The following is a 19,382-nucleotide window of genomic DNA, read 5'->3' as shown; positions in this document are numbered from 1 at the left end:
TAGGGTTCAAGGGAATGGTATGTTCCGTAATTTCCCTATCTATTCCAGGCATGTCCTTGTATGACCAAGCGAACACGTCTTCGAACTCTTTGAGCGTCAATATGAGGGTCGATCGCTCTTCCGGATTTAAAGATAAGCCAATTTTGACTTCTCTTTTGTTTTCATTCGTTCCTATATTGACTGTTTCGGTTTCTTCAATTAAAGGGTTCTTTTATTCTTGTTCATTCACTAGTTCAATCAATTTATTAATTTTATCATCTTCATTAGATTGATTGTTATAGCATTCAAAAGACTCAAGAGAAGGCATATATTTAGAAATAGAGCTCATATTATTAAATTCAAAAGAGAGTACATCAATAGAAGAATCCTTTTTGGGATCTTCGACCTTAGAGCTAGAAAATAAAGATTCAATAATGGCCACAAGGCCTAAATTTTCAGCTTCCTTAGAGTCTATACTAGATTCGTCGTCCGATTCTTCAAACATCTCCCCTTCGCCTATGACGATTTCCAGCTTATCACCTTTGTGATTGGTCCATTTGAAAGACTTCTTCCATCCATGCTCAAAGGTTATTTTTTCTGCGGCACCGCTTATTTTGACCTAGGCGCTCCTAAATCCGTCATTATTTGGGTTTTAAGTACGGGCTTAAGCCTAATTATGATCGGATTTAATTAATTGGACTTTATTTGGCTTTGTTTCTTGGTTTGGGCTAGTCTTTTGTGTTTTGTGGTTTAGCCAGTTATCCATAAGCATTCATCACTTCGATCCAACACGTAGATGGTTTTATTTATCGTCATTGCACTTCCTGTCGGGATAGGAGGCCAAAAGTAGGTGTCTACACATAGTAAAAAGGACGACGTTCATGTGGCGTAAAAATGTATGGCGTAGGTGTTAGCTCTTCCCAGCTTAACAAGATCTACGTCTCGTAATTAAAAGGTATAATTTCTTTACTTTAGGCGTTAGCTCACGAGTCGACAGGCGCGCCGAACCATTCGAGAACAAACACTTCTTGATTGGAAGCAAATACGGTAGTTAGTGAGCTTACTGGCTTACCGGACAGTTAGGGTGTCGTCCACCCCCTGTATAAAGAGCGAGTGTGATGTTGCATCTATGTAGGCACGTGCCCCCAGTCCTGAGACACATGTTCTCATCTTGTGGACAAAACTGCTGAGAGAGTTGCTGATTTTCTTCTCTCTCACTGGATTTGGATATATGCCTCTAGTCCTGAGACATGTATTTCTATCTTGTGGACACCGAGTATTGCGTTTTGACAAGCGACCTGTCAAGAGCTTTATTCACATGTTAGGCTGTAAAAGCCGAAACACTCTTTTTATCATCTTTACAACTTGTTAAAACCAAGCTAAAGTTTCAATGACATATCGAGGGACTTTAGACCAACGATGACATGACTGAGAGGATATCATCCCCTTTAATCCTTTTTAGACCGCTTCTGTTCATGACGTGACATCACCCAGAACACCTTTACATGTAAAAGTGCTCTACAATTGCAAAGGATCAATCTAGATTCTTTAGCGCGTTAAGACTAGAAAATACTTTTTTCTGACCTTAATAGCTATTTGTCTCAAGAACTTAGCGAATCAAAGACCGTTTTGACATCCTTAACATTTCTTAAAGATTCTCTATTCTTTGAGGACTTCGCAGAAAAAGTCTCGGATCTATTTCCTTGACTACTTTAATCCTCGTCTATTCTAGACTCGATCAAAGTGGGGGCTAACTGTAGACATCTACTTTTGGCCTCCTGTCCCGATAGGAAGTGCAATGACGATAAATAAAACCACCTTCGTGTTGGATTAACATGATGAACACTTATGGATAACTGATTGAATTGCAAGAACATAAAAATAAACTAGCCTAACAAAAAAATAAAAGTATAAAGGTCCAATAAACTAAGCCCGATCGTAATTAGGCTTTAGCCCGAGCTTAAACCCTAAAAATTACGGATTTAGAGGCGGCTAGGTTAAAATTAATGCTGCCGCAGATAAATCCACGCGCATCCCAGTGAGTCACGCAGGTCTGGCGCGTGCAACTCACAAGGTTACGCGCAACACCCATCGCAACTGCTACTGATGCGCTTGCGGAAGACTCAGAATTTCATAAAAATATGAAATCGAATCTTACCATAATATCGCGCGCAAGACAATCAGTTGCGCTGCCAATATCAGCGCAACTAATTCACTTGCGCTTGGATGTCGCGGGCAACCCATTCAAATGCGCGCGACACCTTCTGCGGAAGAATGCTCAAAACCCTAATCGTACCCATTCCCTATAAATAGGGGCTTAATACAAGGCTCAAACAGACATAAATTAACCTAAAATTCTGGCAGAAACTTTGCGAACTTGTGTGATACCAAACCCTCTTGTCCTAAACACTCACCCCCTTAAATATTTGTTACTAAGGTGGAGGTTCCTGAACAAGAAGGAGTCCATAAGTGTTCTAAAGGAAGATCTAGCAAAGAGAAATGGTAAATTCCTGAGCACTTAGACCAATCACCTTTATTTTATTGTTTAAAACAACTTTAACTAATTAATTAGTGTTGTTTGATCACTTTAAACAGATTTCTAATTAATCAATTCCACATAGTGTCTTGCGTTAAATAAGAATAGAATTGAATAATTAATTGTTGATTGATCACTTAAACCAAGGCGAATCTTGTTTATTTTATTCATTTCACAAATTTGAATTAAATAAAGAATAACGACTTTGCAATGTAATTCCTACCTAATCAATGCGTGTAAATAAAATCAACTAACTTAGTTTTAGGTATCGCGTTGCATATGTTGTTTGGTGATGAAATTGTGAAAAAGGAAGAGCTAGTGGAGGTCGTAACTAGGGCTAGAATAGTGATTCCTCCCTAAAAGGAACGTTATTTTAGTACCCTCTCTCCCGAACTTATTTGGGCATGGGTAAACTTACGATTCGACCTAATTATCCCTTGTACTCTTTTTGGGAGAAAGGCATGAACGAGGTTTCTGAGTTTTCCTAAAACTCATTGGCATCTCCTACTTGCTTCTTACATAAAAAGCGTGATGAGAGGATCATTTCTAATTCAAGGTCCCCCAAACAGTTAGGAATTCAAATCCTAATGTACCCTAAAAAGTGTAAAGTCCTGGGCTTTTAAGGAGCCATTGGCATTTAAGGAGAAAGATCCCCTACGATGGGAACACACTCCTTACACAACTCAATACTTCATGTTTATCCAAACTACCTAGTATTTTGAATACATGATGTCTAATCGTCATTTTATAATTGTAAAAGTCATTTATGAGAATTGTATTTTAGAAATGCCTTTCCTTTCTTTGAGAACTATTCTCAAAGATTTCCTTTACCAATCACGGAAAACAGTATAGTTTGATTTGGAATTCTACAAATATAAGTTCAAAGTATAACCATTTATCAAGAAAATAACATAAAAAGTTTGAAATTTAAAAGCATTCATGCAAATTTTCAATATTATTAAACGTCTTATCCACGCATTAAATTTTTCCCCATTTGGCGAGAATAAGGTGATTACAAGATCCAAAGAAACAAAGAGTGGTTAAGCATGCTTTGGCTTGTCTTAACACTCAATCTTCTAAGGTAAGCAACTCTTTGCTAATGGCTCCAAGCCACTCTTGGTTGGATAAATCGTCGCATCTAAAGCTCTCTCAACAACTTATCCACTTTGCCAAGACATGTTAGGACTCCATCACTCATATCGTAGAGTATAACCAAAACCAACATGTATGCGATGTCTTGCTTTGCCAAACCCATCATCATACCTTACGTATCCTAGGGAATAATAGTGATGCCTCGCTTTGGCATAGCCCATCACTACTCTCAATAGGTCGATAAGTGTTGTTTTGGAATGGCAAGTTTTACTCAATATTTTACGGACCTAGGGTTTCTATGTTGGTTGATTAATGTGAACTTAATTAATCATCCCAATATTTGAAATCCTAAACATGCATCTAACATATAATTCACACATATATATAATCATAAATATATATATCGAAAACATAATAAAGATTCATTTGGCAACTAGCATGACCTCTTGAGTCTTCAAGTCTTCGAGGCTTGGCTTTTGCAATTTCATGGCTTCGTCTACCAAGAAACACCGTCTTCAAGACATGACCATAATTATACAAATACTAGTATCTACGATATAGGTATAATCTAAATATTAAGGTACAAAAATACTCAACGATTCGCAAACCGTATTTAGATTTACAAAAATACATCACGGATCGCAGTTCGTATTTTATATCCTAATCGGGCCCCACTAGTTGCCATTTTATAAAACCCGTGAGAGAATATACATTCCATTCATCCATTCACTATATTTGAATGGCCAATGCATTTTATAACGATAAAACAAGTAACAATGCATAAAACACGCGTAAACTAGTAACTAATTTAGGTCGTTAATCCAATTAACATACCTAATTAAAACTAGCCAAAGTTGTTTAACTGATTATGTAATTTAGCGCAATTAAAATTGAAGCTCCCACTAAATTCCGCATCCATCTTAATTAATCCAATTAATTAAGTTGGTAAACCCAAAATATTGCCAAAATTAAAATTTTGCCAATGCCGCTCAAAGCCGAGGCCTAGCCTCAAAATTTAATTAAAATAATTAAACCAAAATAATTAAAACGGCAAAAGAACACAAAAAATGCGTAGTAAAAAATGTCTAAGTGGCTAGCACCAAGACGTGGAGTGCTCATTGCACCACATTGCTTCGCAAGCAATGTCCACGCACACTAACCACTACTACAAAATGCGTGTTTTTTGGACGCTTTTTAGGCCTTTTTTCGACGCTAAAAAGCTTCGAAAAATAATTTCTCGACGCTGCAAAAAAGCGTCGCAAATCAAAGAGTCGAAAATTTTTCGGAGACACAAAAAAGCGTCGAGATTCTCGACGCTTTTTATTGTCCAAACGAATATACGAAGCGTCCAAAATCACGTATTTCGCGCATTATCCCAAATGTATGTAGTTTTTTAGCGACGCTTTTTCCTGTCCACATAATCAAATTTTGCGACGCTTTTTGTTGTCTTGCGTTTATTCGTGTCAGCCTATGGTATGGCGGGAAAGTCTTTGAAATTTGAAAATGTGCAATTATGTAGACATTAAAAAGCGTCTAGATTTATTTTTTAAGCTTTTTTTTTTTTTCTTTTTTTTCCTTTTATTAAATTATTACCATCATATACAATATAGTTATTTAAATTTATCATAAATTAAATTAATAACATTAAAATTAAAATAAACAAATATTCACTATAACAAGTTTAGATCAGATTAAATAAAAAACAATAATTAATCAACAATAATAAGAGTATGTTGCTAACAATTACCAAATTTATAAATAAAAGAAAACATCAACACAATTAACTAAAATAAAAAAAAGTCGCATATTATAGTAGCTTGTCCCTAAATAAATACATCACTAATATAAATAAGACTAAAAACCAAAATAGATAGATATAGTCGCTTGTTTTGATGCTCAAGTGTCTCGACCTATTCTCTTGTTGCTCTTACATTGCCTTTTCCAATCTTAAAAAAAAAAAAAAAAAACAAAGTATAAATTAGTACATTACACAATATAGCCTTACACACACACACACACAAGCTCAAAATTATATTGGCTTATACACACACACACACACACACACACACACACATCACTTTCTCAGTCCAAAACTATCCCAGTTGCTAACAAAATAAAGAATTATATTGGGTATCAACAATTTTTCACAAGGAATGTAAAAGCAGGAAACTGTAGTAGATTACTCTAATTAAGAAATGATGTCATAAATTACCAACCTAAGCCTTATACAGGGCAATTAGCTGATGATGTTTTTCAGAAGCGCAACCAAAGTAACTTATGGACTATGGTCTTTATTAGAAAATTATAAAGAAAAGAAGCAGCAAAGAGCTTTTCACATATTAGGTATTACAGCATGGCATCAAACATAATGTCTAAAAAACAAATGAACAAAAACTAATACTCTGCATTTCTCTATATGTGAAAAGCATGGCATCACAGTAGGAAATAGCACATTAAGGAAAAAGAAGAGTGTAACAGAAACTTTTCCTTTCCATTTATCACATTAAGAAATAGCACATCACAGTAGGCTTTGAATTTTATGGGATTGTGATATATATGAAAAGGAAGAATGTTAACTGATAATTATTGGAAACGAATGATTAATTCAGATGATCATAATTTTTGATGCTGTATTTCATAATTCCCAAATGATGACACTCCTCAAGATAGCCCTTAAACGAGCTAAAAAGTTAAAATAATTATTTATTTATTCCAACTTATCCCAAAAAAGCAATTTACATAAGATAAGTGAAATGCTAATTATTAATACATGTTATTCAGAGGTTAAGTCCTTCAATCAATAGCAGGATATACTTGGTCAAAACTTAATATTACAGTCTGCCTGACATACTTCAAAAATACTCTGTCAGTGGTCACACTCAAAACTTGATATATGCACATAGGAATGTCAACAAATACCAGGAACATTTCTGAAGCATCCCAGCCATACTAGCAGTCTACAGCAACCCCAGTTCAGAACTCAGTATAATTCAAACAACCCCAGTTCAGAACTCAGTATAATTGCCAGATAAACATCTTGCCATAAAAAACCAAAACCCCAGATTAAAACTCAAAATTTTAATAGCCAAACAAAATGATGAACTTCTTGCAATTAAACCAAAACCTAGATCTTAATCGTTTTCAAATCACAAAACTATACTACTCCACAAAAATCAATTTGAACAAAACACCAGCTTCAGAGAATATGCACAGCAAGCTTAAGCAATAAAATTTTATTTATTTTTTGCTATCATACTCAAATATAGCTTTCAAGCTCTCAAATTACAAGAAATTAAAGAGTTCAAAAATAAGGATCCCCAAAAATCACATTGAACATCCAAACATACACAGATTAATGCAATTGTAACATTCAAACATCATAGTATATGAATCAAATACAGTATATAAAGCAAGAGAGGGTAGCAAAAACATACAGCTAATGCGATGAAATTTCAAAAACAAATCTTGATGACAAGGGAGAATTGAAACAAAAAAACTTTTGATTTAACAAGGCAATTTAACCAATTTCATAAGGCGATACAACAATTTATAGGTCGATTATGCACTACTAATAATCAAATAATCAACAATTTTTAGTTCTGGATTGCAGTTCTGAAATTGTTAAGAATATATGGTAAACAGCAAGTTACAATACACAATACAACAACTTACTACACAATACAGCAAGTAGCAGGAGAGCAGGGCAGACAAGCAGAATAAAAGCAGCAGGGGAGCAGGGCAGACAAGCAGTAGCAGGGGAGCAAGGCACACTCACACACACACACACACACACACACACATCACAAGCAAGCATTCACACAAGCTCTGACTTTCACACACACACACACAAGCTTTGAATTTCACACACACACAAGCATTTTTGGATTGAAGTTCTGATTTCCATTTCTGAACTTCAGATCAGTTTGTTACCTGATGTTTTGCCTTTCCTAAGAATTCAGATGCTTTGTCTAGAAGACCCGGAGATGCATTCCCTTGACGAACTGCACCTACAATCTGAGAAAATTGTCCAACAAGCGCTTTAAGATTTGAATTTCAGTTCTGATTTCAGTTCTGTAATTCAGTTCTGATGTTCAGAGCTGAATTCAAAACTGAATTCCAAAACTGAATTCAGATTTGAATTTCAGTTCTGATTTCAGTTCTGTAATTCAGTTCTGATGTTCAGAGCTGAATTCCAAAACTGAATTCAGATTTGAATTTCAGTTCTGATATCAGTTCTAGAATTCATTTCTGATGATCAGAGCTGAAATCAAAACTAAAATCCAGAACTGAATTCAGATTTGAATTTCAGATCTGATTTCAGTTCTAGAATTCATTTCTGATGATCAGAGCTGAAATCAAAACTGATATCCAGAACTGAAATCAGATTTGATTTTCAGTTCTGATTTCAGTTCTAGAATTCATTTCTGATGATCAGAGCTGAAATCAAAACTGATATCCAGAACTGAAATCAGATTTGATTTTCAGTTCTGATTTCAGTTCTAGAATTCATTTCTGATGTTCAGAGCTGAAATCAAAACTGAAATCCAGAACTGAAATCAGATGTACTGAATCACGTATAACACAATTAGCATGTACTGAATCAAAAAAGAAAGCATGCTACACATATCATATGTGTGTCTCAAAATCTGATCTCATGATGAAGTAAGGAAAAAAAATATAAAAATAAAAATAAAAACCAAACAAACATGACATTAGCACATAACACGTATAACACAATTAATTATGCAGCTCAATACAAGTTTCAAGATATAAACAATTCCATATATCCAAATTTAGAACAAGTTTGACAATGATATTTAAAATACATATGCATGTATAACACGTATAACACAAGCTCGCCCTCCTCCCCCTCCCCCCACAATAACAAGCAGCAGCAATAGGGCAGGATCACACCACAACAACATCAAGCATCAACAGACAACTTTGAATACAAAACATTTACCTATGGTTAGAACCTCCTCCTTGTCGTCAAAATCAATGTCATCTCACCAATCCGGAATGAACAAAAAAAGGCACCAAGGCACCAATATAATAGTGAAAAAAAAGGAAAGTTGAGGCACGAAGCTATTCAAATCCAACTAACTCACACACATCCATTTTGGTAATCTATCTTTGCTAGACAACAGTAGGAGTCTACTAGGACTCCATATTTAGAGTAAATATAAAATGTATAAAATTGAGACTTTACTCAACCATAACAAAATCAGACAAGATTATGAATATATCGATGTTTGATGCAATGAAAATCGTACCTTAATAAACTTTGGCTTGTCTAAAACCACAAGCGAAATGTAACTCTCAACCAGAAATCTACAGCTGCAGCAACATCAAAGGAAAAATCTGTTTATAAAGAAAAATTTTAGCCTCATGCTTCCCTCCAAACATCATAGAGTTGTTTAAATATTATGCAAATCATTTATGACAAGTTATTTAACAGTGTTCCACCTTAGAAGTAAGCTTTCTGCACATAAATTTCTGTCAATCATGTAAATTCATACATTGCTTACTTTTACCACTAAGAGGCAATTGTCATCACCGAGCAATTGTCAATATTTCAGATTCTTGATCCAAAATAAGAGCTAAAAAAATATAGGCAATGAAAGAGAACTAGGCTAGGGGAGGCAGTATTGATCAGATTGTAGCCAACATTAGTGTTTCAGATTGGTATCCTTATCAACGTGTCTATTTGTTGGAATTATTTTTACCCTCCTAAAACAAAATGAAACTGTATACCAAGACAAATCAACAAGACCCCACATAACTACGTAGTATATATTTTCTTCTATATAACCGCGATATGAGGTTGAATAGAAATGTTTGATGTCAAAAGTGCAAAAGTTGCAATATCTATACATCAAGAGATCTTTCAAAAAGATAAATGAAAGCCTCACATTTAATGAAAAGCCACAAGTACCAAATAACAGTAAACTCAGCTATACATTTAGTTCTATCATGATTAAAAAATTAGGCAGAACACACAGAAATTAGCTACTTTCATTCACTATCTAAATTATAAATCTATTCAGATACTTCATTTATTTTATACAGACAAATAAGTCATCCATAACAAAGAATCCTGAATATCAGAGAATTAAAGCAGTTTTGGATAATCTATGGGCATGTGCCCATTGCTGCCACATTGTTTTACTGATGGAGTGTCATGGATCCTATGTATAGATCTTTTATCAAATCTTAATTCAACTTCGTCACTCACAAAGAAAAAGGTGTATATCCTTTGAGCAAGATGTGATACCCGAGTGTAAATTGTCCAGCTAGACAAAATATGCACAATGCGGAGATTGGCACTGAAAGTAACAAAATTCATGGGGTAAGGAATTGAAGGGGTCCTTGTAAAGACTACAATGATTCCCAAACATCATGCAATATGCATGTGTAAGAAGGGAAAAGCAACGAGTCAAACTCTATTTTTCCTACAATACAATAACGAATAAACTGAGAATATCAAAATATGATAGAAGAAAAACAAAGTGATCAAATCTTAAATAACTGAGCACCCAGATGGGGAAGCTGAGAGGAAAAGGAAAAAAGAACGATAGGAACCACATTAGGTGGAAAAAATGGAATTGGGGAAACTAAAGACAAAGGATATTGCTAGATACAGTCCATGTAAAAACTACTGTGTTTCAACTTCCAATTAATATAGCATATTTAAGGGGGAAATCATAAAGTTTGATTTCATCTCTGAGATAAAGCCCAATATTAGACCAAATTCACTGTCCCAAAATCAATCTCACTGTCCTCCTCTTATATATAGAGTACATTATTTATATGAGATTACCTGCTATGGCTCCCACACCTCAAAAGAAAACAACAATACGTACATTCTTAACAACAAGACTTGATTCATCAACAGCTCCCAAATCTAGGATCATATCCAGTTCACACTGCTGCCTTGGCTCTATACGTACATATCATAATAACGAACAAACAAACTTATACTGATTCATCAGCAGCAGGCCGTGAGTATTGGGGGTGTTGTCTAATGATTTATAAGGGAATGAGTATTGCTTCTAAGAGTAGAGCATGTGAGGACAGAATGCAATCATCAGCCACAAAATCACCATAGAAAAACAAGAAAATTCATATCAAAAACCCATAAAATTCAAAGCCTACAAATTTCATATCAAAAACCAGAAAATTCATATATATCAAAAACCCTTAAATTCAAAGCCTACAAAATTCATATCAAAAACCAGAAAATTCAAAGCCTATAATATTCATATAAAAAACCCATAACGTTCCAAACTAAAACCCTAAAACGCCATAAAAATCAAAACAAAAACCAAAAAACAATATGAAAAAAAAACATGAAAAATTGGATTTTAAAACAGAATTCACGAAAAAACAACATAAAAAGAAATTAATTTATCTAATTAAGGGAAAAAAATTACCTCGCAATAAGAGATTGATTCTTGTTCTTCACCAACGCAAAATCGAAGACATGCAAACAAATAATTCCCAATTTTAACGAAAATTTAGAGAATTGTGATATATTATATGCCAAAAACGATAGAGATATATACCTAGCAACAATATTGTTCAGCAAATTGTAAATTAATACCTCAAATTTATGAAAGTGACGAGCCACAAAACCCCAAATTTCTTGAAATTTAGCAAGCAAAACCTAAAATGTGAGATTTTTTTTGTCGCTGATGAAAGTGATGATGGAGTCCAAATTTGGAGGAGAGCAGAACAGAATATGGGCAGTTTAATTGGGAACCTTTTTCTTTTTTTTTTTCTTTTTCAAAGACGTTTAATTGGGAACTAATTCGACTGAGCTGAGGGTGAAAAAAGACGAACCCGCTAATTATTTCATTAAAAAAATTCAAAATTGCGGGCAACCTTACTCACGTGCATAGCAAAAAGACGGAACCAAAAATTATAGACTGACGCCCCTTCAACAGCGTCGAACGAATTGCGTCCAAAAATCACTCTTTTTGTAGTAGTGAACCCCTATCAAGCACCAACATGCATACATACATATATAGCATGCCCAGCACCAGAATAGCCGAGCCACGCACAGGGCCGTACCTCCTCAAGGCAGCCCCTTGGCTCGCCAAGGGATGCTTTGCCCTCGATTCCCATGCAATATCCCCCGGTTTTTAACCCAAATTTTGTGTGACTAAATAATTAATTCCAAATTATTTTTAGAATAAATAAAATGAGCCAAAAATGAAAAATTATCACAAGTCCAACTTAACTAAAAATTCATCAAGGTGCACATAAGCAAAATTATTTCCAAGAATCATTCTTTAATAAAATTGGTTTAACTTGGTGCAACAAAATGAACAAGGGTAATAAATCATTATTAATTTAATTAATTTAAATTAATCATGAGATTTTGACAAAATAAAAGGGAGTTGGAAATATGAACACAAAAGTTCCAATAAAGATTCCAACTTTGACACTTGTGAATCCTTGAAAAAATTATATTTTCCAATATGAAGATAAATTAAATTTCTATCACAAGATTCAAACTTTATGATTCCAATCAACTTAATGCATGATTTAATCAAAAGTTCAACCAAAAATTCATGGAATTTAGTAACTCAAAGTTTCAATCACTTAAAACAATTAAAGGTTGAATCTTTAGTACTTAAAAGCATCAAAGAACAAAATTTTCACACTTAATGCAGTGGATTTGCAATTATGTGAAAAATATGAACCAATCTTTCAAGCACTAATTATTACCAAGTAACCATGCTTAAAGAGATTTAAATTTGAAGAAAAATTAAGGAAAGAACCAAATACATAACCACCATAAATATACTATTAAGATTCAAGGTTAGAAAGACTTAAAAAATTTCGTCAAAACGAAAAATACCTCGAAAAAGGCATTTCAGGTCATTTTTTGGCTAAAAACATAGTCCCAAAAGGATAAAACCATTTCCAGAACACCTTTTCCACCCAGAATTCACTATTTTTGGGCGAAAATCTGGATTCTGAGCTGAAGACAACTTTAATACGGGCTTAAAATTAATAAAACCGAGCTACTAATCTAATTAGCAACTGAAAACCAGAAAAATTAATCCATAAGAACACCTTGAAAAATATGATTATAAAAATAAATGAGCAAGGCTCCGATATTGTTGTTGGGTTTCGATGAGTCCGACTCACCACGGAAGAAAACCCGAGCCAAGACCACACTCACAATAATTATAACCATAAAGCATAATTAACAACAAGATTAAGAGAGAGTTTAATACCTTTGACGCGTGCTTCGCTCTCAACAAGAGCTCTTACTTCGGAAAGCTTTAAGCTTCGCTCGCAGGAAGACCTCTAACAGAAGTCCACCCGCAACTCGACCCCTGAAAATGATCCAATGCTTAGGGGTTAGCTAAGCCCGACCTAAACCTGAGTAATTATATGTGATCAAAGGTTTTCTTAATAGAGATGCCTTTTTTCAACACCTTACTCAAGTGAACAATCCCAAGGTATGCCTTGGCTATTTATAAGGAGTGCTTCCTTGTGAATTCCTCTCATCTTTCAATGCGGGACTTTTTCACAAAAAGATCCCACATAGAAAGAATGTTGAATTCAATCCTTAGTTAAATAAACCAAGGAATACCAAAGTAACAAGTGTCACTAAGTTAGGTGAGGACCACTTCCTCACTTGCTCCCCAAGGCAACTCACATGCATAGTGATCTAACCATGTGGCATACAACCTTGAGCCCCAAGTAGGGTTCAGTTGGGCCGCCACCTTTTGGCCCGTTTCCATGACCCGCCTGATATGTCCATTTTATATAGTGTTTTGCCCCCGTCCCTTGGTCATATTTGGTACTGTTTTTGGCTCTTTAGAGCCTTTTATTACTAATTGGTGTTTTCTAGTATTTTCGTACTTTTTGTTGACTTTTGTAGGGATTTGCACTTTTGGAGCATTTTCTTGGGATATTATGGAGTGACTACGAGCATTGGAGGAGCACGACTAGTTTTTATAGCCCAGGGCCGGTTAGAGTCATCGAACCGGTGATTAAGGGCTTAGCATCCGGATTGGGCCGAAGAATCGGAGCCCAATCGAGAAGTCCAAGCTTTCCCAAGTGTCCGAGCCCGTCCAAAATAGGCACCGCCCAAAAGCATGCCCGGCCGGGCGAGGAAGATTAGTTAGTGCCCGAGTTCGCGCCCGATCGGGCGCGAAGATGCTCATATTTAAAAAAGGCGGGCCCGATCGGGCGGCCCTTCGCCCGATCGGGCGCGAGATTTTTAGGAGCTGATTTCGGCGATTTATATTAGTTTTAATTAGGAATAATTATTTTGGGTACAAATACGATTTAATGCTTTTAATTAGGACCTCTTCTCTTAGACTTTCTCTCTCTAATTAGTTTTTAGATTATTTTCTCTCTCTACAACTTTGTTCTTAACTTTGTTCTTAATTCAATCCTTAATTCTGATTACTTTGGTAACGATTTCTTCCTCTTTAATCTCAGCTATTTACTTTATTTCTTTCATCATGTCTCCTTTAATTGCTTTGTTTAGTTTATATTTAATTATGTATGAGTAGTTTTCTTTCTAGGGTTTATGGGGATCCATAAATAATATGAAGGGGTAATTTATTGTTGTTGATTGTCAATGCTAGATTAATTTCCTATTGATTGATTTAATGCTCTGTGACTAGATTAGGCTTGATCTTTTATGCATGAGTTTGACAATATTGATTCGAGATTCGAGAGATGAGAATTGATGTTTAGGTCTAGTTTCAATAGGAAGGTAAATTTATAAATGGTTAACTCGAGATTCGAGAGATGAGATTTAATACCGAAAGCCCTTTATGATCTGATTAATTGATGCATTGATGATTGATTATTATGTTTTATCCTGGAATATTATTTATTGGTGAACCTATTCCCTAGGTCTTTTATTTCTTGATTTTCCTCCTACTTTTTATTCCTTTCCACTTTTACTACTAGTAGTTTAGTTCTCCTTTATAATAACAAATTGGTTACTTGATAATCTAGATTATATAGATTTATTAGGAATAAATTGACTTGTTTCCCTGTGGTTCGACCCTGCTTCCCTATCTACATAGTTAGTGGATTTAGGTAATATTTTTTATTAGGTGATTACGACTTTAGCCTGTTAAATTTGGCGCCGTTGCCGGGGAAATGGTTTTATTTTTATTTCTGATTGTTTTTATAGTTCAGATTATTTTCTTTCGTCTCAGAGAACGTAAGTTCTTTGGGACAGTTCTCATATTTGTCGTCTAGTTCTTTGTGTATGCCCAGGTGTTCCAGATCAGGTTATATCCCATTCGACCCTGAGATCGAACGCTCTTTTCATAGACAAAAGAATCTTTATAGGAAAATCCTGGCGGGTTTTAGGGATAACAATGATCGCCGAGACTCTCCAACTAATTCAAGTGATTCAAAAGTACCTTCAGATTCAGAATCAGAGATGACGGCACCTAAGAAGCTCAGTGATTATTTGCAGCCGACACTTACAGATTTTCCACATCTTACTCCCACTCCGGCTCTTGATGAGGTACAATTCGAGATCAAACCCCAATTTATCACGATGATAGAAAGGAAGCAATTCAGTGGAGCTAAGGGTGAAGACCCAAATCTTCATATTGCGGACTATTGTCAATATTGTAATACCATCAGGCAAACTGGGGTCACACAAGACCAAATCAGGGAGATTCTCTTTCCTTTTTTTTATGTGGAAAAGCCAAATTATGGTATAATGGATTAAATAGTACTGCACTTGGTATAACTAACTAGGAGACTCTTGTTTTAAATTTCTATAATAAATATTACCCTGTAGAGAGGACAGCTTTGCTAAGAAGCGCAATTCAAAACTTTGCCCAGGAGCCAGATGAAACTTTGTATGAGGCTTGGGAAAGATTTAAAGATCTGCAGAGGGAGTGTCCCCACCATAATTTGGCACAGTGGCAGTTAATCCAAGCCTTTTATAATGGGATTTGAAATTTATCTAGAATAATATTGGATTCTGCTGCTAGTGGGAGGTTTATGAACCTTAATGTTGATGATGCAGGTCAAGTTATCGAAGATATGGCAATCCAAAATTCCCAATTGGGAATCCTAGAGGCTTTGCTAACAAAGGAAAAAATAGTGCTGACTCTGTATCCTTTTTACAAGCTCAATTAACCTCTATTTGTCAAAAATTAAATAATCTTAGTACTGCAAATATAGCTAATGTTTCTACAATTAATAATAATGCTAATGAGGTTTTCTGTGAAAATTGTGGAATTGTAGGTCATTGGGAGCAAGATTGCAAGAGTTCCGTGGAGCAAGTTAATGCCTTTCAAGATTATAGACAGAATGACCCATACTCCAACACCTACAATCCTGGGTTCCAGAATCATCCATATCTTTCTTACAGGAGCACCAATATTCAAAATCCGCCACCTCCACAACAATCACAAGCGCCACAATAACCATAGCAGAAATATTACCACCCCAATGCTAGCCAGAAAAACCAACCACAACAACCCTCCTCATCTTCCGACCCTGATTTGGCATAAATTAAAGCGATGCTGGCTAGTATGCAAAAGCACATGGAGAGTAGAGATGCTCAAATTGATTCGATCATAGCACATAATAAAATTGTAGATAATCAAATTGCGCAGATTTCTTCTACTCTACAAGCCCGTCAACAGGGAGCCCTGCCAGCGCAGCCAACCAGACCTACGGATCAAGCTTTTGCAATTACTTTAAGGAGTGGTTCACACTATGATGGGCCCTCTATGCCTAGAAATGATGAACCTGTTTTAATGAATAATGCTCATCTTGATTCCATTAAACCTAACAATGTTGCTAATAGCCCTACAGGGCTAAAGAGTAGTACTGATATTTCTGATATTACATTGCACGGTATAACTCCAAGGAAGGTAGCAGCTCCAGATAAGAATAGTAATACTCCAAAGCCGGTTATCAAACTTCCATTTCCCAATCGTCACTTAAAAACAAATTTGGATAAGCAGTTTGGTAAGTTTCTGGAGATGGTTAAAGATTTGCAGGTAACAGTTCCCTTCACAGAACTAATTACACAAAATCCTGCATATGCAAAATTCATGAAGGAAATATTGACTAGAAAGAGATCTTTTAGTGAGGTATAGACAGTCTCTTTTACTGCAGAATGTAGTGCCGTACTACAAAATAAATCTCTACCTAAACTAAAAGATCTGGGTAGTTTTTCTATCCCTTGTCATATTGGCAATCTGATGATTGATAATGCATTAAGTGATTTGGGTGCTAGCGTTAGTGTCATGCCATTGTGTGTGTGTTCCAAGTTAAATATAGGTAAATTAAAAGCTGCTAATATTACTTTACAAATGGCCGACCGTTCTTTTAAATACCCCTTAGGCGTTTTAGAGGATGTTCCTGTTAGAGTAGGTAAATTTTATATACCTGTTGACTTTGTTTTTCTTGATATGGCTGAGGATTTGCAAACTCCAATTATTTTGGGTAGACCATTCCTTAACACTGCATGAGCAATTATAGATGTGAAATGTGGCAAACTGACACTATCAGTAGGGGATGATAAATTACTTTCAATTTGAATAATACCCCTAAAAGCCCCATGACAGAGGAGAAGTGTTTTAGTGTTAATGTGGTTGATAACTGTTCTAATAAGCCCCAAGCTCTTGTAAAAGATCCCTTGGAGGCGGTATCTTGTGTTGCATCTTCTACAGATGAAATAGATAGATGGAAAAAGGAAGTTGATGCAATAGAAAGAGCCCTCTACACTGTCGGTCTTGGCTTTGAAGATGAGAAGGTGGAAATAAACAAGCAAGTTGTGGAAACTGAGCCTATAGTGAGTGTTCCACCAGATCGAGTTGTAATTGCTCAATCTAGTGATAATTTGGAGCAATCATCGGTCAAAAAGAGGTCTCTTGTGAGTAGTAGTAAAGAACCCCCATTTCACGACAAGGAGGATCCACCAGATAAGGTGAATTGGCGTCCCACAAGGCATGTCAGGAAGCCGCATCGTGGTCTAAACACTGCTCGACTGGGTGAGAAACCACCCGATCAAGTGGTAGGCCAAGGGTCCTAATTTTTAGTATTGAGGTAAGAGGGTCGTGCGGGACCTAGATAAACCAGCGCTTTGCGGGAGGCAACCCGTATTTTCTTGCTTTTTAGTCTATCTTTCTTTCTTTTTTTTTGTGAGGGGAGAGAGGAGGGAGTTTAATGAGTTTATTGAGTTTCTGTACAGGTTTTAAGGAAAAGAGTTAGCAAAGTTTGGATAAAAGAGAAAAAAATTCCTCGTACTAATGTTGCCTCAGGCCCGACCGGGCGCGAGACTAAGGGTTCAAATTCAAGAATTTTTGCCCGACCAGGCGAACGGCGCCCGACCGGGTGCGATAATTGACGAAGTACAGAACTTTTCATCGCCCGACCGGGCGCGAGAGTTGAAGAAAAATTCGAGCGTTTTGTCGCCCGACCGGGCGCGAGAACAATGTAAATTTAAAGTTTAGATCGCCCGACCGGGCGCGAATATTTTTGCCCAGATTTTCTTCTTATTCCTTCTTTCTTTTCTCATTTCTTTCTATTTCCACCATTTTTTCTCTCTTTAAAACCTTAAACCCTCTAACTTCTCTCTAAGATCTCTTCTCCATTTCTCACCCAAATCCAATAATTCTTACATATTTCTAACCCTCTCTTCATCCTCTACATTTCTACACCAAAATTTCCCAAATTCCAATAAAAAAAAAATCATACCCATTTTCCAAGTATGGCATCAAATAGGTCAAGAACGATTCTTGGGAGGAGTTCTAGTTCAAGTCAACAATATGATCTGGAATTGCAACTTCCGCAATGGCCATCCATCCGAATTGCAACCCGGGAGCAAAAAGAACGGCTTGAGCAATTCTACGAGCGAGAGGTAATCCCTTCACGGTGGTTACACCGCCCTACTCTTAAATCTTATGGTTTATATGATTATGTTAAACGTTTTTTGAGCGATATGGGAATGAGGAAATTTGTAGATATGCACTACCCTACTTATCGTGAATTAACGTGTGAATTTCTTTCCTCTTTGTCTGTTGTAAATAGAAAAAATGGTCCGAAATTGATGTCCAGGTTAAATAATAGAAATATTGTGTTAACCTTTGTTGATTTTTGTAAAATTTTTAATTTGAATTCTGAATTACCCATCCAATGGCATGAACAATATAAATGGAAGATATCTATCATGTTTTGACCGGTTTACCGGCACCTAACGCCCAACATGCTAGTGCTAAACCTATCCATCACCTTGTGCCTAAAATCTGGCAAAGATTTGCAGGTGTTTTTTTTCTAGGTAGGAATGAGCCGCATAACGCCCAAACCAATGAACTAGCTGTAATTGGACATTATGTGTTTAGGTACGGTAAACTAAACATTGCTAGATACATCCTCTTTCACCTTGGTAGACATGCCTCGGCTAGTAACCATGATACTACCCTGATTCGTCTAGGAGGCCTAATTACCAGGATAGCAGTTATGAAAGCCGGGTTTGTAGAGAGTGGACCTCACGGTCTCACTAATTGTGGACCAGACACCTACATGATTGCTAGGTACCTTGAGGATTTCAGTTGGGTACGTTTGGATAGCCAGCGTGTCCCCCATTGGTGCATTAGGACAGGGTCGGAGCAACCACTGCCTATCTTTCCCCTACCTAACCCCGAGTTGACCGCTTTTCCCGCTGGGCAAGAGTCCTACAGATATGACCTTTTAGTTGCCCACGCCAGGGGGCAAGCACCACCAATTCCACCACCACCCCAGCCTGAGCCCGAGG

The 19,382-nt window shown here is 36.2% G+C and overlaps 1 long non-coding RNA gene across 1 annotated transcript; it reads right to left on the bottom strand.

Annotated features, from left to right (window-relative positions):
* Nucleotides 1-7,397: 7,397 nt before the first annotated feature.
* LOC145590606 (uncharacterized) lies at nucleotides 7,398-11,178 on the bottom strand. The gene is made up of 3 exons (XR_014102107.1): nucleotides 11,041-11,178; nucleotides 8,881-8,968; nucleotides 7,398-7,621 (listed from the first exon to the last, which is right to left on the bottom strand). It is a non-coding gene; the product is annotated as an uncharacterized LOC145590606 (long non-coding RNA).
* Between the last annotated feature and the right edge of the window lie 8,204 nt (nucleotides 11,179-19,382).

The sequence above is a fragment of the Chenopodium album genome, chromosome 18, assembly GCF_948465745.1.
Source record: "Chenopodium album chromosome 18, dcCheAlbu1.1, whole genome shotgun sequence".
In the NCBI taxonomy this organism is placed as follows: Eukaryota; Viridiplantae; Streptophyta; class Magnoliopsida; order Caryophyllales; family Amaranthaceae; genus Chenopodium; species Chenopodium album.
Note: the sequence above shows the minus strand (reverse complement) of the source record. Positions and strands in the feature narration are given on the sequence as shown.